Here is a 24,521-nt window from a genome sequence, read left to right as displayed (position 1 = left end):
AACATTAAACAGCTCTGTTTCATCTTCTCTTTTCAGCGCTCTCTCTCTCTCTCTCTCTCTCTCTCTCTCTCTCTCTCTCTCTCTCTCTGTGTGTGTGTGTGTGTGTGTGTGTGTGTGTATGTATGTTATCTATTTTCTAGAAGCTCCCCCTTGTGGTTTTAATATGCTCATCCACAATTCAATATAGAGCTCTACAGTCTATGTCTGCACAGAGCTGATGAGTTTATAAAAGTCCACACTGCAAAATGTGCATAGTACTGACGTTTACATTACAATGCTCTGTCCAGTCATGCCAAAGCCAGTTTTATTTCAATTAAATGTATGTACATGAATTACTTGAAGACATGAATAGAAATCTATAGAGGCATTACTCATTATGTCATGACCCTGTTATCTATTAGAAACCCACAATTTATCTGAATTAATTATTCATAAATAAATTGTCAGCTTCATGTCCATTCAGATTTCAGTGGAGATCAGCAGGGGTCTATTACTGTGTATTATTATTCATAACACTGTGACTGCAAACTGTGAGAACAGACACACACAGGTTATTTTCCAGTCCCTGAGTGCTTTTGTGGCACTGCTTGACAGTTGGTGGAGTGTTCCCTAAAAGAGCCACTGAGCATGATGGATTCGGTAGTAGGAGTTTAGTGAGCAGAGAGGACGAAGACTTACGAGTGCAGGCCATGAACACCCCCCTCCACCTGAGCAGACATGGTCCTCTTCTCAAACTTCAGCTCTCCAGAGTACATCATAGAGCTACACTCAACATAGAAAACGCCATTACACACAAGCATTCACTCACACACAGCTTCCTCTCTTCCATTTTCTGCTGACCTTCCAAAGAACCCTTGATGCTATAAAAGATAAGAAAGACCATACATAGAAATGTGTTTGTAGACAAAATATATCCTAGCATTTGAAAAACTGATGTTTTTCAGTGTACATGAAAAGGGAAGTAGATTCATCTTAACCCACATCTTGTTTTTTCAGTAGATGAGTACTGCTGTTGAGCCTTCTTACAATGACAATGGTTTTATTTAAGCCCTATTCAGTAATTACACAACGCTGAAAACATCACAGTAAAACAGCAGTATGATCAGCACTTAAGAGTAAATACCTGAGTGCTTTTCACTTGGCTTAGAAGATTTTAAAGCATGCCTTAATGCTACATAAGACCATATTGGGGTATTTGAGAAAATCAACAGCAAAGCTAAAGGTCCAGAGATTATAAAGGTTACCATGAAGGTGATACACATAATATGGGTTTTCCCAGAAACTAGTAAACCCAGCTGACATTTGCTAGACAGCAAACATTGGAGGTGTCTAGTGGACAGGAAATATCTACAATAAACCTTTTATATTTGTTTATCAGGGAGTGTGTATTCTCACAACAGTTCTGAGGAAAATTGCAAATAAATGAAAATCCAGGAAGTTGCCAACAAATTTGATTCTTTTCACTAAACAATGGTTTCTCAATTGCATGCATCTGCGTGCACAAGGAAAACAACTCCTAAATAGAAATAACATTATCACATTAAATGATTGAAGGTATATGATCACAGGAAACAAAAGAAAGTCTGATTACCTTTAAACTAGGTTTGAATCCTTCAAGCAGACAACCTCAGAGCAATGGAAAACTGAGCCAAAAGCAAAAACTTTGGCCAAGTGGGAAAAGGCCATCCATAATTACAATAATAAATGTTATCTCACGGTGCACCCTTGTTGAAATGATGATCAAGTAGAAATGTGTTCATTTTCAATAGACTAGGTTCCTTTTTTCCATTACACTAGCATAATGTCCTTAGTGGTTGCAGCCTATTCTGGTAACACCCTCATAGCAGGACAAACATTATAGAAGTATGGATAGGCTTGCTTGGTGAATGTTTGTCTGAAGGTGTGCACATATCTGTTGTTGAGAGGATCAAAGAAGGAGATCAGACCACTGTCCCAGTCCAGGAGCACTCTGATCTGCTGGAGGGTCTGCTTCATGGCAAGAGGCATCAGCCTCTCGTCTGACACTCCTATCCCATATTTACCCTTGTACTAACCCACTTGCCACAAGCCATGCTTTATGAGGTCCTCACAGACTCACAGAAGAAAAAGTGATACAGCCTATTAAAGAATGTCATGCTTCAGTTACATGCTTTTTTCTGTACTCACACTTCCTCCAAATGTCTCACAGAATCAAATCATTTTCAACCTGCCATGAAGTGGATACAAATCAACAGAACGGCATAAAGAGAAACCACAACAACAGATGAATAAACAAAACAAGACTTTCCATGTTCAACTTGACATCTTTATTAGTTGGTAGTTGTTTAGTTGTTTTTATTTTTTGCTTTCTGCGGAATATGTAAGGACCTGTTTCCACTGAAATATAAACCACTAAACAGAACTAAAGTGCTGAAAGGCATATGTGGAAAAGGAAAACATTACACAATCAAAAACAACCATATTTTGTGCATCTTACTAATTAATTAAATTTCAGTTCTAATTCAATGATTACATCCAACCTAGACATACAGGTTTTGCCTGTTAGAACATAGGGGAATCTTTTTAGCAATATATATTGCTGACTGAACTGACTGGCATCTATTTAGTGCAAATCTCATGGTCATTCCATGGAAAACTACAATGAACACAAGCTGCAGTACAAGATCTCATCATGCATCTTACTGAGATGTAATCTGATCTCCATGTACTGTTCAGAGGAATTCAAAGTCTTTGTCCAGCTCTTTGAAATTAAAATATTAAGTCACAAATAATGATTCCTATGAACATTAAACATATGTAACAAATGTGTCTTTAATAACAGGAACATTGAAAGGAGAAACAGTAACTTCCATAAACTGTAAGAAACAGGTGAACTGGGCTTGGCAAGAGTAGAGGTTAAGAAAGGTCTGCTTGTGTGTGCACATGTGGGCATGCATACCAGCTTGTTCAATATTATTTTTCATTTTTATCACATACTGAAAGTTGCCTAGGTGCTCTGCTACATCAGTCACCATTCCAGAGGCCTTGATCCTGAAAGAACATGCAGGAATGGATGTTGGCAGATTCCATGTGCTGAATGTACACATAGAATTAACAGATACAGAATATATCCTCCTACAAGAGAGGTTTATTGGTAGCTACAAATACATAAAACAGTTTAGTCAAAGTGTTTCCAAAAAAGATCTTATAGCAACTTTAATGATAAAGCATACCAGACTTCACAAGTATTTTTGTTGCATAATTATCTCTGACTCACCCACTAGAGGGCACAACATCCCTATTTAGTCATTTAGTGGTAGTGAATGGCCTGGGCCAATTAAAATTAGACTAACCTTAGCCTTCTATGTTTTATTAAATTATCCTCTCTTCATTATGTTACACCTACATGATTCAATTATTTCTCCAATTCCCACAATGCCTTAGACTCAACCGTCACACTAATCCTTTAAGGTAGAAGTTCTCCTATTGATTGGTTGTCAGCCTTAGTCAGCTTTATGATTGTATAAGAGACATTAAATTTAAATTATTCAATTGTTTAGTTATTGCAATTAATTTGTTTAAAAAATGTTACAATGGCGTAATAGTCAGCAAATATATCTATGTGTAAGGATATAGGCATGCAAATTTTGATACAAGGTTTCTTATTTATGCATTTTTGATGATGATTATACTACTGCAGCACTGTGTGATGCTAATTAGACTACTGAAGTGCTCTGTGATGCTAATTAGACTACTGAAGTGCTGTGTGATGCCAGCTAGACTACTGCAGTTCTGTATGATACCAGTTAGACTACTGCAGCACTGTGTGATGCTGATTAGGCTAATACAGTGCTGTGCGATGTTGATTAGACTGCTGCAGTGTTGTTCTTTATGGGCTTCCTGTCTGTAGGTTAAAGAAGCTGCAGAACATTCAGAAAATGGCTGCTGGAGTTCTTACACACACCAGCTTAAGGGAACATATAACTACTACACTCAAACATTTACACTGGGTTCCTGTTCGTGGCTGTGTGCAGTACAAAATCCTTCTCTTGGTTTTTGCCCTCATGGTCTATCCTGTCCATCCCTTTCTGGTGTTCCTCATATGTCTTTTCCTTCACTCTGTCTCCATCCCTCTGACACTCATCTGCTCTCTGTCCCTCACATCACACTCTGCACTATTGGCGTTTCTGGAGCTGCAGACCCAAGGCTTCTTCCTCCAGCTGCTCATTTACAAGAATTTCATAACTCATCTCTTTGTCTGAGATCATTTCAACCTTTAATTGGTTACTATAGTATGCACTTGCATCAATATTATGTCTATTTTTTTTAACCAGTTTTACTCCCTCCTGTTATCTTATTTATATATTTGAATCTTCTTTATATTTTATTTGACCTTTTTTATATTGTATGAACTTGTAAAGTGCCATTGGGTAACAAGAAATGCCCGTAATTTCTTAATTAGAATAAAATTCTTCTTCTTCTTCTTCTTCTTCTTCTTCTTCTTCTCCTTCTTCTTCTTCTTCTTCTTATTATTATTATTATTATTATTATTATTATCAAACATTGTATTGATCATCCTTTCAAAGGTTGCTGGTGTTACTTTTGGGCTATTATTATCAAATTTAGAATGGTGTGTTTTGCCTGGAATTAGTTTCTTTTGTATTGAGCAACCTAATGGAAAAAGTTATTCTTGAGCAGATAATCTACTATTTTTCACTTAATGAATCATTGATTTCAAGCATGCCTATAAAGCAGATCATTCTACGTGCACAGCACTGACAAAAATGATCGACAAGATATTTTTACAAGAAAATAATGGTCGGAATCGTATTACTTGACTTTACTGTGGCATTTGTTATTAACAAAACAAAGTATATATGGGTTTAGTCTATGGTAAAACAGCAGTTTCTCCTCCCCTAGATGCTTTCATTGTGGTGTTTCCCAGGGGAGCTGTCAGGAAAGAGCTGTCTAAGCTCTGGTTAGCTGAGAATGAATCTGCAAGCCTCACACTGCCCTGTCAGTAAGGAGAGCGAGCATGCCTCTCTCATGGCTCAGAGCTCAGGAGAGGCTGGCCTGCGGTCTAATGGGCGTCTTTAGGAATATCTGTGATAGTAAACACAATATAAATTATGCGAGAGCTCAACATAGTCACACTGCCAGGCAGGTTAGTTAAACCAAAACCCAAAACAGATGCAGCGTGCAGATCTGTATTGTCTTGGTCACCACAGTATGGAACAAGTTACCAACTATGATCATGGGAGTACACAGTTTTGTTGGTGGAGCCCAGGAAGAGCAGCTGCTACCTCAGCTAATGGGGATCCAAATAAAGACACGAAAAACAAAGAAATTTCAGTAGTTATAGGAAGTAAAGCTGTTCTGTAGAATTCAGAATTACAACTCAGACTGCATATTTTTGCAGGACACAGTTATATTGCTTTGCTGACAAATATGAAAGGATGATATAAAAGTTGTTGTTTTGGAGCAGAACAGCATCTAGTCTGGTAGGCTACTACTTCAACTACTCACTTCTTCAAGAGGTATCCACAGTACTTCAGGTACAAACCGTTCTATTCTATCCTCTACAGATTTCTGTGAGTTTATGTTTGCATAATATGAATTTCTGTTTACATTCATCAACTTTTTTATGAAATATACTGTATAGTGAATTTGTTGAAGTCTACACCATAATGAAGTTTATGAAAAAACAATGTTTATGAAAAAAAGCATTTAAATGCTCCTCAATCAAAGAGTATTAATTTTGTAAAATGGTGGGTAGTTAAAATAGTATTATTTTCTGCTTTCTACTAATTTTACTTCACTTGTTGTGAAGGAAAAAAAAAACTACTAAGCAACCACATGTAACTTATGATGTGTTCTAATCTGAAATTGTTTAGTGGATGAAACACTGCAGGTGCTGTTGTTGTTAGTGCTAACTGCTTTATAGTACAGAAATAATAAATGCTGAATCTCCTGATTGTCTTATTATGGCTTTATGTTATACAAATTTTCTGCCTTACTCTATTTTAGGGAAAACAATGGCGCTGTCAAAGCTCAACCAAGCTACTAAGAGTTTCACCAAAGCACAGGATTACAGAAATGACATCATGCTGCTGATGCAGCCCTATGCTAACTGGGAGCAGTATCTATTGCCGGCACCCGTCTCCATCGATTTACTGGCTCAGCTGGTACGCATTTCTGCTGCAGATGACTTCTCCATCAATAAAAATCCACCAAAAGACGGGTTCAAATTCATCAGATACCCCAATTCTTTTAGGGCCTGCCTCTTTCAAGTATGTAATGGTTGCTGGCAAGCCTTTAATGTTGCTCACAAGAACATGGACCAAATTCGTATGTACACCGGACAGGTTCCAGAGTACATCAAAAACTCAGTTGGGCTCATAATACAGGAGGATGATGGTCTTGTCCAAGCCTTCTTACCAGCTGAGCTTCAGAACATTGCGCACATATCATCAGAATGCTTAAACCTGGCCATCATGACTGAGAAACAATTCTCAGATATCATCAAGCTGATGCAAGAACTGGTGGAGGCTTTGGTGAATGCAAGACAGAGTCATGATGAGGAGATGGAAGAAATCAAGAAAAACATTGAGATAGCAAAGATTAAACGGGCTGAAGCTAAGGAGGCAAGCGACAGGGCCGAGGCTGCTTTCAATCTGGCTAATGAAAGATTAGCTGAGGACAGAAGGGCCTACCAGCAAGCAATGAAAGATTTGCCAAGTGGATGGGGCCTTTTTGGCCTGAAGCTAATATCAAGTATGTCAGAGCAAGCAATATCAATAGCCTGTGCGTTTGCAACAGAATTTCTTCCAGGACAAATTATCCAAACCTATCTCCAAGCGGACACTATTACACCAAAAGCCATAACACATGTGATCAAAAACTTAAAAGGCACTCCTGAAAGCCACAGAAACATGGCCACTGGAATGAAGAGTAACGTGGATGAAATGTTGGCAACAAGTAACATATTTTCTAAATCTATAACATTTCTACTAGTGGTTGAGAAAATGGAAGAACTTTGCAAAGGTAAGGAAATAAATTGGCCTGAGGTGTATGATCAGGAGAAGCAAACGGTAAAGTCTGATTACTTGGTGGGACTATTTCAGCAAGTCAGCAGAGATATACAGCAAGAAGCTGAATGCCCAATTAAATCCGAGGCACTAGGCATCTGTGACAAGGCTATCTCCACTTTAACAGAGCTAGGTAAATATGCTCCAGAGGGGAAATGTGATGATGCCAAAACAGAGGAGCTTATTAAAGCCATTGACGAACTGAATGTAAGGGCCATGGCCTTTTATTCCAAAGGCAAGTCTTTTACAAATCAGCCATCTTTCTCGACAACGCCCCCCAAGTCAAGTCAACAGCAAATCTATGACTCGGCAAATACAGATGTGGTCCAGATGCACTTAAGACAATCTCATCTACGTCTACAAATGGCTGAAACCCAGCTAAAAATTGCAAATGAACGGAACGAGAAGACTATGGACAACTTGGATCAGAAGAAAAAAGCTCTTGCTGAAATTGTGAGTGATCTGAAACATTATAATCTCAAGGAGATCGACTTCAACAAGAGAATTGTGGTGCTAGCGAAAGGCCTGGAAATCATGGGGCAGGTGAAAGAACAGTGGGAGAAACTGGTGCACTTCTTTCAGATCATTTCAAACATTGTTAAGACCACTCTTAGTGAAAATCTTAAAAATTTTAAGCAGACCGTTGAAATAGCTGTAGAGAACAGCTACACCTACAGCATGTTTGTCAAAGACAAAATCTACACTAATGCTCTGAATGCTTCTGCCTACGCCTATTTGGTTAACATGATGTCTACCACTTACACTGAGGTGTCTGTCCAGTACCTGATGAACAATGTCAGTACTCTGGGAAGACTGATGACCATGGATCCAAACTCACCTCAGTTCCTTGCAGAGATTGACAAGTTAGGGATGGAATGCGAATCTGCCCAAAATGGTATCAACAGCCTTGCAGCAAAAAACAGGAAGGAGTTTCACAACAGATGTGAAGAAAGAATAACTCAAATCAAGACAATCCTTACCCCAGCACTGGCCCCACTGAGTGAAAAGGACAATCTCAATCTGAAGAAGGCAATAGATGCAATGAAGGAACCAATTCAGAAGGTGGAGGAAGAAAAACCAGCAACTGAGATGAAGGCTATAACTGAGGATGATGCTGACCAATATGCATAACTTCATAATAGTGTATTTTCCTATACTTTTCTTTTCTTTTTTCTGTCATTTTAATGTAGTATGTATACAGTATTACATTTGACAAAAACATGATTAGAAGGTTTGACCTAATTCCTCTCTGTTAATCTATTCTGAATAATCAATTTTGTTCTTTTGATTAAATTACTGCAGCATCATACTGTCTCGTATTGTTTTTCTTTGTGATTCAAAGAACTTTAAAATCCAAGAGGTAATATGTATGCCAAACAAACAAACAAAAAACCATTTCAGATTGCAGAGTAGCTATTACTAATTATTAGCTATTGCTCATCTCTTTTTCAGTAGAAAAAAGAAATTGGAGTTTAGATTTACTAAAGTGTAATGAGTGAACTAAAGCCATTAGATTTGAGTAAACTCACAATTCTTCACACATTAATTGTGTTGCACATTGAGTGTGAGTGCAGTGTGGTGAACAGAGGAATACAGGCTCAGTAAAGGAAGTAGCAGTTCTTAGCAGCTAGGGTGGTACTGATGGGCCCAACATCTTAGTAAAAACAAAGTCTGACACTTTACACAAAAAAGAAATCACAGACACTATGATTTCATTATTTCAAAACATTAGCTATAATGAATCATTTTAGTGAATTATTATGATTATGAATTATGACTGCTCAAGTAAGGACATCCATGTATGCAAACAATTTTTCCACATTTTGTTATGTTTCAGCCTTATTCCAAATTGGATTTTAAAAAAATTCCCTCAAAATTCTACACACAATACCCCATAATGACAAAGTAAAAAAAGTTTGTTTGGAATTGTAACAAATATATTAAAAATAAAAAAACAAAAAAAATCACATGAACATAAGTATTCACAGCCTTTATCATGACACTCAAAATTGAGCTCAGGTGCATCTTGTTTCCACTGATCATCCTTCAGTTGTTTCAACAACAACTTGATTGGAGTCCACCTGTGGTAAATCTGTGGTATATATACTTGTCATTTCACTTTTCTTGGGGATTAATTAGTCCAGAGGCCTATAAGAGCTTGTCAAGGAAATAAGGTGTGTATGGGTGCATGCATGTATATGTATATGTATATTAGGAACCAAGCATTAAACCATTAAGCTGCAATAAAACTGAGACACAATTGTCCTGGAGAAAAGAAAAACCATGTTCAGTTAACACAGGCTGTATCAAAAGCCACAGAACCAGAGGACATTAAAATCATAATTCTCACCTTGCATAATCTTTCTCATGATTCAACTGTATATGTAAACAGATTTGCATTGGTGTGTTGTAAGGTGTTCTGCCATTATCTGATGATATGTTTGCAGAAAGTGTGTTACATCTCTAGAGAGACAATTGCCTCCTGACCTCTTTTTGGTGGAGAATGGAAAAAGATACACATATACACAGACCCGCGCACGCATGCACACACACACACGCACGCAGCATTAGTTTAGCTGCAGATGCAGTTACTGCATCAACACTTCTAACGTGACTGCCATGTGGCCTCTGCAAGTCCAACCCTCATCAACATGTGCTTCACGTATCTGGATCTCTTTTTATCTCATTCTTATTTTTTGTGTCATTCTTTCTCTTTCTCTCTTATCCCTATAGGCTCTATTTGCTTTCTGCTAGCAAACAAGGGGTTAAAAAGACTATAAGAACCATTTCATGTACAGACAGTGGAGGGGGGGGGGGTTGAGGTGTGAGTGTGTATGCACTCATGTCTGTATTTGCCAGTGCCTCTGCCTTGCAGAGCTTGAAATGAGTTCAGAGGCAGTCTGGAGGCGAGACTGATCTCTTCCTTCCTTCTTTCTTCCTCTCTCCCTCTCCCTCTTTCTCTCTTGTTCATTGCCCTGCTTTTAGCAGTGTGATGCGATGGATTTGGGAGCGGAAAAGTACACAAGCGGATGTATGGGCTTCTGCTGCCCCTCCTCTCCACCCGAGAAGCCGATCCATGTCCTATCACCATTCCTGTGAGAGTGTGCATGAAGGGGAGAGAGAAGGAGGGGAGCCAGTGCTTGTGTGTGTGTGTGTGTGTGTGTGTGTGTGTGTGTGTTTGTGTGTGTGTGTGTGTGTGTTTGTGTGCATACGCGCATGTGTGCATGTCCCAGCACCCATTCTGAGGGGAGGAGGGAGCTTTAACTGGCCGTTGGATGTCACAGAAGCAGGAGTGTGTGAGAGAGCGCAGACAGAACAGCCGGGGGTCCTGACGGAAGAGGGAAAGACTGTGCGGAACGACAAGACAAGGGGCTGGCACGTGGACCTTTCAGCCAGCGCTTGCAAGGCATTGGACAATAGGAGCAGGCTGCACTACAACTCTCTGCCTGGAGCCCAGAAGCTGGTGTTGCCTGAGTCTTGACTTTGCGTTTTCTGAACGTTACGGCGGAGAGCCACTGTGCTGGGGGTCTCGTGGGCATTGCCAGTGTGCTGGAGGTGCTGGGTGTTACCTGTGCAGTGCGTCTAAGGTTTGGGTGAGGGAGGGAGCAGCAGGGGAACATGGCTGTACAGCTGATGCCTGAATCCGCCATCTGCCTCCTTATGGTAAGTGAAGTGTTCGATCCCCTCCAAGACAGGAACACACACACACACACACACACACACACACACACACACACACACACACCTATAGCAGTGACTGCCACACCCTAGGGACAAAGTCTTCATTGGTCTCTCTGGCTAGATTGCGCTATTGTATTTGATTATTGTTCTCTAACACTCCCACCCTCTCTCTCTACACTCTCCCTCACTCTCTCTCTCTCTCTCCACTCTCCCTCACTCTCTCTCTCTCTACCCCCACACACAGCACTTTGACCACGTGTACCTCTGCAGTAGGACAGCAGAACTAATGCAGCATAGAGATCGTCTGTATACTTAACATTATAATAATAATCTGCAATGCTTGAGAAATGCAGACTGCGGAATGTGGATTTTAAAATTGCTGGTCACCTTACCAAATTGTGGACTCTTAAATAAAGTGTGTTTTATTATGCAGACTGTGTGTGTGTGTGTGTGTGTGTGTGTGGGTGTGTGTGTGTGTGTGTGTGTGAAAGCATGCCATTGACCAACACACACACGCACGCACACACACACACACACACACACATCACCTGTAATGGTTGACTGTCTCCATAGCAATAGGCCATGTATACTCTTGCAACAAAGACAAAAAAGAAGGAATGGGAGTGGCAGAGAAAATAAGAGCGAGAGAGTAAGGCCGAGAGGGAGAGAGAGAGAGAGAGAGAGAGAGAGAGAGAGAGAGAACCTGGCTCTATCACCTTGCCTCCTCTCTCACTCTCCTGGGTGTCCTCTACTTCACACTGCTCCTTGATCTCTCCCTCTTACTGTCACTCTCTGTCTGCTTTACCCGATAAGTCAAGGTGAGTGCTGTCTGGATCCTCACTTTCACTCCAGACACAGCTATAGTTACAGCACAGACTTCCTGACTCTCTTTCTCCCAGCTCTACCCCTTGGGAAGACATGTTGGGAAATCGGCTGTGAAATGACAAGCATATTAATATCAGGACTATGTACAGTTAGATATTACTACACAATGCTGCACAACAGCAACACATAGCATACACTTCTTTATACTGAAGAGTAACAGTTGTAATTCACACCATGTTTAAATCTCAGATATAGGGATCTAGTCAAGTATCAGCAGCCTGAGGAAGCCGCAGATATAATTAGATGGGGTTCAGAAGTTGAAAGACCCAGACTGGGGTAGGCTTCCCGCTCAGGTCGGACACAATTGGCTCTTCTCTTATTCGGCTGGAAGCTGTAAGTGGTTGGGACTGCTCGTGTGACTATGTTACTTTTCCAAACATTTACTTATTGACATGAAATAATGTGGATATCTGAATTAAATGTCTTTTGTTCAAAATTGTAGTTTCAAATAATATATAATGACTACTACATATGTAAAATATATAATAAGTTTTGGAAATCTGGGCTGGCAATGAGACCACAGAGGACTGTAAATGCACTTTTTTCACTGTGTGTCAGCCAAGTGAAATGTGTATGAGTAAGGGCCGATCACAGCTGGACACACACACGCACACACGCACGCACAGACACACACACACACACACACACACACACACACACACACACACACACACACACACACACACACACACCGGGATGAGAGGAACAGGTCACTTAGCTGGTGATGATGTCAGCACCAGTGAAGTCTATGCTGAGGTCAAAACCCTTAGCTTCTTCCTGAACCTATATACAAACACATACACATGTGAACTTGACATGTACTTTACACACACACACACACACACACACACACACACACACACACACACACACACACAAAATCATATTATGTTAGAGACATGCCATCTCATTAAATTTTAACAGGAGATTGTGCAACGTTTCCGGGTTGATGAATATTGATGAGGTCTCTGCTGTGAACATTAATATTTCAGATGGAACATTAATGAAGTCAATTGACATTTGCGAGAGGTAAACCAACCACGTCAAATTAAACACATCCTCATCTGTGATTCTAAACCAAACATTGCAGATACTGAGTTATAAAGAATCTGTAGTAATGTTGCACAGATGACAACAAAGCATATAATTCTATAAGACTCTCTCTCTCTCTCTCTCTCTCTCTCAGAGAGGGAGACATCTGTTGATGAGCTAGTGCCAGGCTGGCTGAGGGCCTGATGAAGAGTCCTTGCTCCTCTACCTCTCATTAGTGTGTATATTACAGTAGCGAACAGAGGGGTTCTCCATGTCATTCATTAATCTCCTGCCTATTTCATTTCATATCAATTTATACTGTTTATTACTGCAGGTTAGAATTCCTAATCAATTTAACCTCTTTTCTTAATCATCTCTAGCAGGGCAAGAATACGCAGTGCCTGCAGATCACTTTTTTCCCCAAATAAATAATATTTTGAACAAAATATTACATTTATTTTTCCAAGAGTGTCAAAGAGTTGAAATTACAGCATTTTTTATGAGGACTAAACTTATTTCTTACTTAAAAATTTCTCACTTAAAAATTTCTTGATACAAATTCTGATATTAGTGCAACTACTGACTTGGCCCTCTATGCTTTGAGAGTGTTTTTTCTAATATTTTAGTTCTGAATTTTGAATCACTGAGATGCAATGGAGACCAGTGACCCTGACCAACGTTCTGTTTGCCCTTACCATGCTGACCCATCTGTTCCAATACTATGGGTACTGCTGCATACTGACATGCCCTCCATCTCCTTCTTTCAAAACTGAATGACAAAAGGAGCCTAAAACGTGTGTGTGTGTGTGTGTACACTGACTATTTGCCTTTGTTTGTTTTATCATGTATGCATGTGTCTTTATGGAATCTAGTAGCTGCAAAAAAGCATCTTTTCATTGCAAAATCTGATGTGTGTGTAGTGTTAAATAGCATCTCATATGGAAGGTAAACACATACTTTCAGAGTTAGACTGATTTGACTGAAACACTAATCAATATCTTAACATTGTTTAACTGCAAAAGTGTATAAATGGTTTTGATAACCACTGAAAAGATATGGAATTATGAAATGTGTGTAGGGCCATTCTAATGTACTACTGACCAATCATTCTCTGCCTCAGGAAGTGTCCTTAATTTCTTATCCAACTCTCTGAGAAAAGGAGAGCGATAGAGAGAAACAGACAAAGAAATATGTAAATGTGCAAAGTAAATGTGTGTATCTTGCTTATGGTCAAAGAAAGAAATCTAATAATTCTGTACTAGACAAATGTGTGACAGATTTATTTAGAGAAGTAAAATAGTTTGAGGAGTTCAGAGTTTTAATAGTGTTGCAGAAGAACAACAAAAACATTGCCTGAATTTCAGAATCCCAGAAAACAGGCACAGAAAATTTGAGAGCAGACTGCTAAATTCAACTAAACAATCCAAAAGAGCAGGGGGAGCAGTGCCAGTACCAGACAGCGATGGCGCAGGTCGGGACACTCTCTATGATGCTGTTGCAGACCAGATCAGGATGACGGACATGCTGTCCTTCTTCAGTCTCCTCAGGAAGCAGAGTTTTCTTCACTAAGGAAAAAGTGCTCAGGGACCATGAGAGATTGTTTGTGATTTTAAGAGAGTGTATGTTCTCACTCTTCACTGTATGTATTAGGGTGTGAGGCATTTGCATCCTTCTGTAGTCCACAGTCATCTCTTTTGTCTTTTTGACAACCAGAGAAAGGCATGTCTGGAGAGACTGTGACAAAGGCTTTGACTTCTTTAATTATTTCTGTATTGTTTTTCATGGTATAAATAAAATGTAAAAAGGCAAATCTAAAGCAAACATATGAATCTAATTAATCTAATTAAGGCTAAAGTGAAAAGAAAGCAAGCCCACAATAGTTTATTCTATTCTATTCTATTCTGTGTGATGACAATGGAATTGTCAACAAAACCAAAACTGTGATGTCACATGGAACCATTGTCATAATAGCTATTCTTATAATCTGCTTGACAAAGGTAAAATTGGTCAGTCTGTTGACAGAAATGGGAGGTTGCAGCAGCAAAATGCAGTTCTGCTGCTCTCACAGAAGATCTTCGAAGAAGAAAACGAAGATTTTGTTGGACAGGAACACACAAAAAGCAATGAGTAGATTGCAACAAGAACTACCTGACAGAGTAGATACGAAGGAAATTAGAAAACTACACTGTGTTAAAATTGGAAAATTTGAGGAGGAATGTAGTGGGAAGGAGTTGGAGGAGAAGCAGAAGGAGACAAAAAATGAACAGAGTGAAAGATGGCACCTGAAGAGTGAAAGAGAGGATCTAGAGAGTGAAAGACAACACCTGAAGGGTGAAAGAGAGAATCTTGAGAGTGAAAGACAACACCTGAAGAGTGAAAGAGAGGATCTAGAGAGAGAAAGACAACACCTGAAGAGTGAAAGAGAGACTCTAGAGAGTGAAAGACAACATCTGAAGAGTGAAAGAGAGGCTCTAGAGAGTGAAAACCAAAACCCAAAGTGTGAAAGAAAGAACCTGAAGACGTTATGGGACAAAGTAGTGGGGAAGAAAACTAAGCAGCAGCGCATGGGGAGAGCCATGGCTGGGGAAGCTTTGTACTGCTCAATGGGACCACACACTTCCCAAGGAGGACCAGCTAAAGAAATCCGTAGTATGCAGAAAGGTTTCCCGAGCACATAAAAAGGCTATGATTACCAACTGGCCAAAGAGACAGACGCTGTGCTTGACTACATCAGAACTATGTTTATAACCAGTCAATATGAACTTCTACCAATCCATCCAAAACCTGATAAAGGAGACCTGAATGACGATACTACTGGAACTACAAAATTACTGGGACTACTACTATTTAGCATTCTGAAAAAATAAAAATGAAAAAGTCCTCATGTTCTTTAAAAAAAATAAATCAATAAAATGTAAAAAGCTCAAAAAGCTTTTTTAAACATTGGCAACTGTGTATTTGATTTACCTCGGAATGGGTGCAGCTGGTTCATGGCGCATGTGTTCGAGCTTTAGCCTCTGTATTTGGCATTTCAGTGCATCGAGCAGTTGAAACTATAGCAAGCAAAGGCAAAAGGAGCTGTGCGGTCGATGTTTGTGCAAGTGGTCTTCCACATAGTCCCATGCTGTGCTGGGTTTAGGGTGTGTTTGCAGGGAGAGCCCAGCGCTTACAGGCTAAGAGGATTACAGTGGAGCATTGCAGGGACTGTCAGAATACAGAGCTTCTCCACCCACCCCAAACATCTCTCTGCCTCAGAGCGTGTTAAACATGTCGTGCCAGTACAGTTATGTTCAACTGCTTTATTTAACATAGTGAAGCAACTTTTAGCAATCACTTTTTTAATCCCCCCAGCGCATACATTAGAGCATATGTTTCAGTTTCTATCCTAAATGGAAGCATTTCCTCTATCAGACGGAGGGCCCTGGCAAAACAATCATGCTTTCTTATTTAAGTTTTAAGTCAATTAAGAGAGGATACAGTGGCACCAAATCCAAGTTCAATTTACTAGTCTACAAAACAAGTCCATGTTTAGGGTTAACCTCTGACACAGGAGGTTAGAGGCCTTTACCGAAACAAGTCAAGTCTGCTTCTGGCTTGCTCCTGCTGGGAAGAGCTAGAAACATGCCCTGATCTGAGGCAAAAAAGTGCAAAAACTCCACCGTTTAATGTTTCTCTATTTGAGACTGACCTTAAAACACCCAGGGAGCCATTAACTGTCTACATTTTGTTACTCGCTCTCTCTCACTTTGTCTGTATTTCTCATTTTTCTCATTTGCTCTCTTTCTATCTCTCAATGGTTGAGTTTTAAGCTAAAGACAAGTGAAGTGCACATCATCTAGTGTGTCTGCTGTGGAAGCTCAGGAAGGAGAGCTGGTGTGTTTATGAATAGGTACTTCAGTGTCTCAGCATGTAGCAGTGATGTCATTGCAGAGCTACTACTGTGCACTATGATGAAGTGCATATGAGGTAATAAGGATTTAATTAGGAATATACAGAGCACTGCAGCTACACTGTTACCTAAATAGGGGTTAATGGAGAAGAACGGATATGTTCATATGAAAACACACACACACACACATACACACACAAACACAGATACTCATAGAGTGCAGCTGCTCTAACGTCATTCTATTGTCTGTGTACAGGACAGGCAGGAACCAAATTAGGTTTAAACCTTGTTCAGCACTTGAGTTTACACACACACGCACACACACGCACACACACACATATATATACCAGATGTCTCATTCACCCTTAATCGTGTTAGAATATTATAAAATTATTCGCCTTCTGTTGCTTTGGCTTTTTCATGTTTATCTGTTTGCAGTGGCATATGTATATTCGAATTATATTTACAGTTATGTTTGTATGTTTACTTTGTTTGTTTGTGTGTGTGTGTGTGTATATGTGCGTGTGCGTGTATGTGTGCGCGTGTGTGCATGTGTACGCGTGTGTGTGCGTGTGTGTTAGAAAGCTAATGTCTAGAGGTTATTGGATCTTTAGCACCTCTCCAGCAGTTCCACAGTTAATCATTACTAATAAAGGTTTTAAAGTACTAGTAAAGGTTTCATATATATCCACACTCCCACCCACACCCCACCACACACATACAGATAAAGTAAAAAAAGAGGGAAGAGAGAGAGAGAGAGAGAGAGAGAGAGAGAGAGAGAGAGAGAGAGAGAGAGAGTATTACATTACAACAGCTCACTTCCAGAAAGGACTTCCATTCTGCCTTCCACCTTACTGCCATGGAGAATTCTACACACGTTTGCAAAATCCAGTAGCATGTTCATGTCCCTTCAGCCTTACACCACACCTCTGACACAGTTAGACAGAGCCTTATTCAGACATTCATTCAGACACCAACACCCATAGCTTAGATTCAAATACCCAAAAGTAAATTGACAAAATACACAAATAAATTTCAATTTTTTTTAAATGTCACATTTATTACAATTAATAAAATATAACATATATTACATTTTATTTTTAATAGATTTGTAATATATGTCATGTATAACATTTCATATGACCATTTTTGTGTGCATGTGTGCATATGTACATGCGTGTGCACGTGTGTGTTAGGGGTGAACAATATGAAAGATGATCAATATTCATTTGTGTATATGAATCAGCCTCTAGATTAAATATCACTAGTGAATGAACTGATCAGTGGGGACCTGCTTTCTCCCTGTCTATTTATAAACCTCATCGATTTCCCTCCCTCAGTGCTGGCTGTGTTGGGATCCTTGAAGGTGCTGTTACTCGTAATAATTCAGTGCTCTTTGAAGCTACTCTCAAACACATAAACAGCAGAGGGAGTTGCTGCTTTGTTTCCTGCCCTTTGCTTTCATTCTGCTCACACACTCACTGCAGCATCCTGCATTAGCTTGATTAGGCTTTGCTACAGGCACTGCCAATGGTGTGGCATGAGAGCTACAGGAGCAGATTGCACGCGCGCATGTGTGTGTGTGTGTGTGTGTGTGTGTGTGTGTGTGTGTGTGTTTTCTCTACACATTTGGAAGAGAGAAAACAGAGCTGTGATGTAGTTGATAATATTGCAGGCCTGGCACAGGCTCTGCTCAGAATGGTGAGAGAGCAGTGGAGGAGTTTGGGAGTTTATTTATAGCATTTAGCTCACTACAGAAGGAGTAGATCAGGGCTTTGCTGGGAAGGATGATGATAGGGTTTGATCACACCATTTAGCACAACATTGTCATGTCCATGCTGTGCATGGTTCTAAAAAAAAAGGATCTTTGTTATTCAATCCAATACATTTCAAATTCAAATTTTCTGTTTCTCATGAATGAATGTGGACTATAGGATGGGGGTGTCAACTGTTTGTGTGTGTGTGCGTGTGATTTAGACGGTTGAGAGAGTTGAGAGATAATGTCATGACAACGAACCAATTAAAATCAAAATTATTCACACTGTGTTGACAAGAGACACACACACAAACACACACACACAGAGAAAGAAAGAGAGAGAGAGAGAGAGAGAGAGCGAGACAGAGAGAGAGAGAGAGAGAGAGAGAGAGAGAGAGAGAGAGAGAGAGAGAGAGAGAGAGAGAGAAAGAAACAAAAAGAATCACAATCAGGGCTCACCAGATCTCTCAGAGTCTCTCTGACAGGCCCTAATCCACTCTGCCAATTGAAAAACAGAAAGTAGCAGAGAGAATAGCAGCGTGGCAGTATATGAATGTGCCCCCAACAAATGTATAATTCAGACACACACACACACACACACACACACACACACCTTTCACACTTACACATCCATACTCACATGTACACATGTATATACCATTCAACTACACACATCTATATTCACATGAACAAACAAACACCCCACACAAATGTTTGGTCTTTGTGCAAATTCACTTGGAGGTAGGCCAACATTCTAGATATAAAATATGTGACAATAAACATAGCCTCAGTACGTTTCATTTCATGCATTTACATCTTGATCCACACAAACACTTTCACACTCCTTTGCCTCACACTTACAAACACAAGGAACACTCGGGTGGCCTTCGGTAGCAGGAGGGATGTATGTGCACAAAACACTGGCTCGAAATGTTTTTAACCCCCATTTCAATGAAGACCATCATACCTTGCAAGGTATACCATTCTTTCACTCTCCCGGACAACCTCAGGCTGTTCCTGGAACCAGCAAAGCCAGTGGTTTTGGCCTCTGTCTGAAGCACAAAGGGGGTATGCCGGAGGCGTAGCGGAGCATGTCAGGAGGGTGGGCAGAGCCCTCTCCCAGCAGTGGCAGAGGAGAAAGGGCACATGGAGCACAGTGGCTACGGTTGACACCTGCAGGAGGCGACATGTGGGCAGGGCCAGTATGAGCCCAAATGGACCCATTTGCCTCCACAGAAAACCCACCTGCTGTGTGTGTGTGTGTGTGTAGCTTTGTTGACATTGTTCATGAATCAGTGAATCATGTTTATGCTGCATATTATGTTTTCAGCTCACAAATATTATAAATTATAATACAGGTAATAAAACAGGGAAGAAAGTAGATGTTAGCCAGTGCAGCATTTACTTAATTCATTATTTATCTTTTATGTTAGTGTGTAACTCTCATATTGTAGTCTCCTGAAAGACAGACAGAGGCAAATATAGGCAAAGATAGCATTCAACTGTTATTCAGGGATATCCCACCATTGGGAGTGGACGATTAGGGGTGCTGGAGTAGGAAGGTATTTGTAGTACATTCCTGTTGTAGGCCTTCCTATAGTGTTTAACTGATTTCCATAACTGAAATACATTATAATGTTTAAAAGTTTAGAAACGTGAGCATAGTACTCCAGAAGATGTAGCGTCCTGGTGTGTGAATGAGTAGTAATCTTTCTGAAACAACAAGTTTGATTTAATTCTCGTTTTCATTTCCTTGTGGATTGTATTATTTTATTTGAAACATATGACTCAAAATAAAGAAATAGTGCAAAAATGTGAAAAGGCACTACAGGATGCATCTTGAATAAACGAAAACCTCGACCAGATGTTGTAAACTTAGAACAGTAATTATGTTCTAAGAATGTTGACAAAAAAGAACAGGAATTTACAATATATACATTTTCCTGCATAGTATCCCAAGTGTTCCATCGACTGCACTCTACTGGATGAGGATCTCGGATGTTGTTCCTGGGATCTGCTGGAGCCATTCTGCCAGTTTGATGGTCATCGTCCCTAAACCACTGGTGCTCTGATTGCTACCAGAGCCAGTGTTTCCTCTTCTTTTAGCGTCTCATGTTCCTTGTTGCTGATGTTGCTATCTCTTGGGATTGCTACATCCGTCACTATGGCTCTTTTCTGTTTATCCATCACTATTATGTCTGGTGGTTTAGCTTTTACCATCTTCTCTGTCTGTATCTTGAAGTCCCACAGGATCTTAGCTTGGCCATTCTCCACCACCTTCGGGGGTGTATCCCACGTAGTCCTTGGAACTTGTTTTATGATGTTTTATTATGGCATATTATGGCAGCCTTTTGATTAAGGCGTTTCATGCACTCTCTGCTAGCATCTTGCATCCCACTGTTGCGTGCTGTCTCAGGGGCATCTTTGCAAGCCTGCATCTGGGGTCCTGCCTGGTGTTTATAAATACTAATAATACAGATAGAAGTTGATATGTGTGTGTGTGTGTGTTGTCTATGAACTTTCTGTGTTGTGTTATATGGATTAAGGGGTTGATTTGCTATGACACATGACTGCTGCTCATCTCATTTCTGTGCAGGTTCTGTGCAGAGACTCAGCAGTCTCTGCTGCTCCAGCGTCTACACTGTCAATCAGGATTAGCCCTGTTCCAAGCTAATCTAATGTTGGGAATCTATACTTAACACAGCCACCTCTCCTCCCCACACACACAAACACAGTTCTGTTTGGATAACTCTGAATACCCGTTTTGCTAGCAATCTTTTTCACATTATCTTTTGCGACTTGAATACTGGTACAGGAAGGTGCAATTCTTGAAACTACACTGCTGACTAACTAAATTCCATAAAAATATTTTTACTAATTATGTAATAATATGATACAGATATAAAATAATACTATAGCATGATTTATGTCATTTGTTGTAGGCAATCATTTGGGACATTTATTTTTTATTTTGTGGAATATGCAAGTGTCCTGCCCACCAAACCCCCCCCCCAACACACACACACACACACACACACACACACACACACACACACACACACACAAACTGTAAATGAAAAAGAATGACAGGCATGCCTGTGGAAAATATCCTAAATAACCACACACCCCTCCGTCTCTCTCTCACTCTCTCTTTTTCTCTATGACCCTCTCTCCCCATTAGAATCGGATCCAGTGCTTCAACTTATGCTCCATTACAACAGCCCAATGACCTTTCATTGTGGAGCAGTTCTCACACTCCTACTTTCACTGGCAGTGGAAGAAAAGTTCTCAATGATCTCATTCCCTCTCAGCAACCTGCATCCAGCTTGTGGAACACACTGTGTTACACTGTTTGTAGCCTGTGCCAAGTGTGAAAATGTGTGGGACTTGAGCATCATGTCTCCTCTAGAGGGCGCTAGAAGATAAGCCTAGAAGACCATCTTACGTACTTCACTTGTTCCACCGTCTAGTCATTTTATAGCAGTAATAAAGGAATGTTGTTAGTTTGGTTGGGTCTTTGCTAGGTCAGTGTGATGTGGAGTCCATCAGGCTTTGTAACAGGTCAGTGGAATAGAATGGTTGTAGGAGAAGTAGACAGAGAGGCAGTAATACCTAAATCACTCCACAGCTGGATGCTGAATCCCCCCGCTGGCCATTACCATAATATGTGTGCGTGTGTGTTCGTGTGTGCCTGTGTGCATGTCTGCGTGTGTGCGTGTATGCGTGCATGTGTGTTTGTATGCACAAGCATGTGTGTGATGCTTGTTTATGACTGTAATAACTGCATGATATCACCACCTGGGCCAGCTGGTTGCATGATGTCTTATAGTGTTGGGGGAGGTGAAATATTTAAAAAAACCCAAATGTTAATTATGCCTAGATACATGCCAACACACACGTGTGTGTGTGGGGGGGGGGGGGGGGGGGGTGTTTGTTCCTGTGTTTGTGCCTGTAAGAAAGAGAGGGGGTGGGGTTCATTTTTAAAGAGCACAAGTCTGAGCATTGTACTGATTAATGACCTGCATCAAGCCTTATTTGTCTCCAAATGACTGGCAGAGCTGTTTTTATATTAAACCTCTAATGAATTCAGCAGCAATCAGCATCTTTTGGAAACATTGATTATCAACACCAGGGTTATCATGATTTCTCTACTATCTGAGATATATATTCTTACTTTTAATTATAAACATGTTTATTTTATTTTATAGCTCATTCACTGAATAGCACTTGAACGCATTGAATATAGTTCTGTGCCCTCATCAATGGGATTCCAGGATCTGCAGGACCAAAATGAGGGCCCCCTGCTGGCTCCCTGAGACCCTCTTTAGGCATCAACCTATCAGTATGCTGTTATTGTGTGAAAAATAATTCAGCCCCTGTTCCCTCTGAAAGCTCACACCACTAAACCAGAAGGGACGCCTAAAGTGAGGGAATTCATGATCAAAGCTAGAAAAAATGTTGGTGGCGGGTGTGTCTAGGTTTTACGGCTTGATAAATGAGTGTTATTTTGTCTGCTTTATATCCCAGAATGTGCAGTACACACCTATTGTTAAAAGAGCTCGCTGAATAAAAATCTCTTTCATAGTATCTACTATGAACCTGGCAAACCTGAGTTAGGTTGTCACAGCAGAAAACAGGGCAGTTAGAACAACGACTGATCTATTGCGTTCTCGCCATGAATAAATCGCCATATTGTCCCGATCACAGCTGACCTGCCTCCCGATGGGACGTGACAGGATGGTTAAATGTAATGAGCATCAATTAGCATTCTGCTTTAGCCAAGCAGCTGAGAGTTGAGCACAGAGGTCAGGTCCACCCCCGTCCCCACCGCTACTGAAACCTCTCTCCCTCTCTTTTCAAGCCACCTAGCAACAATGAGTCTCCAAGGAGCGCGCCGGCAGTCCCACAGGCACGGAGGCCCGCGGAAGGAAGACCGTCCCGCCGAAGCTGTGGCACCTGCGCCTGTTCTGGCTAAGCAATCAGAGGGCTAGCGGGACAGTGGGAGAGCAGGTGCGGTGTGTCCCGCCACAGATCGAGGCAGCCTCGGCAGCTCTGAGGGAAGACATGGAGAGAATGAGAGAGCGGGAGGTGGGGAAAGGAGACAAGCACTGAAGGAGAGATGGATAGAATTGTCACAGTTATGGTGAAAAAAAAATCTAAATAAAGATTGCCGAGTGAGTGAATGGGACGCTAGATAAATTGGGTGAGTGAAGAACAATATAAACTCGTCATGGGCAGAAATGCTGAGAAAATGAGAGACAGAGGAAGAGAGGGGAGCGGACCTTCTGTTTCTGTTTAATAAAGCAGAACACATCTCTGTCATACGGGCAGACTGCCACAAAATAGCCACCACAATCTGTTCGGATTTAAACAGACTGATGCAAACTCAACTTTGCACGCTGGCTACAGTTCACGATGAATTTAAACAATTTTGTGGTATACGATGTCTTATCAAACATAGCCCATCCCCACTCTAAGAGCATCCACACCATCATCAAACAAATTCTTCGTCTGACCAGCTGTCACTACTACACAGACATACACAGAGACAGAGCGAGAGAGAAGAAGGATGAAAGTGAACACAGCAACAAATGAAAAGAACCAAACACCATCAATTCTTACCTACCTCAACCCTCTCAGTTTACAGAACAAGCAAATGTGAGAACTGTGACTCACCATTCCCCCCCACCACCTGGAGCTCAGGATACTTCTGTTTAATGTAGTTAATCATGCTGATCTGAAACACTGAGTTTCCCTGAGATGAGTCCTAAAACAATAGACACAGCCTTCAGACCAAATTCACTATGTCCAATCACAGTCCTGTGTTACACAGCCTCATAGCAAAAATAGTTTGTCATTTGATTCAGGCACCATACTCAGGATGGAGCCTAATCCCACTCCCTTTAGGACCTTAAGACCTACCAGCACCACCACGTCCACTCCTGCCTGCACGAGCAGGTCCAGCCGGTACTTGTCATCCTCACGGGTAACGATGGCAGCGCCACACAGCAGCTGTTTGCGGGAGTCTTTAGAGGCCAGAGGGTAGTCTCTGTTCTTCTTCAGATCAGTGCGAGCAATTATAGCCACCAGCTCATCACTGTCGTTCACAATGGGCAGTTTACCTGCAATCAACAAGCGTCCCCACGACCGACCCGTTACTCAGAGAAGAAGTGGAGAAGTGAAAATAACCTTTCAAAGTCCTTTAGAAGCA

At 40.7% G+C, this 24,521-nt stretch overlaps 1 long non-coding RNA gene across 1 annotated transcript; it reads right to left on the bottom strand.

The window, feature by feature from the left end:
• Positions 1-10,530: 10,530 nt before the first annotated feature.
• Positions 10,531-15,647, bottom strand: LOC145658509 (uncharacterized). The gene is made up of 2 exons (XR_014124087.1): positions 13,767-15,647; positions 10,531-12,416 (listed from the first exon to the last, which is right to left on the bottom strand). It is a non-coding gene; the product is annotated as an uncharacterized LOC145658509 (long non-coding RNA).
• Positions 15,648-24,521: the final 8,874 nt, after the last annotated feature.

The sequence above is a fragment of the Electrophorus electricus genome, chromosome 6 (assembly GCF_041902795.1).
Source record: "Electrophorus electricus isolate QZ-2024a chromosome 6, ASM4190279v1, whole genome shotgun sequence".
Classification (NCBI taxonomy): Eukaryota; Metazoa; Chordata; class Actinopteri; order Gymnotiformes; family Gymnotidae; genus Electrophorus; species Electrophorus electricus.
The sequence above is the reverse complement of the archived record's forward strand: the minus strand, read 5'-3'. Positions and strand labels throughout refer to the sequence as shown.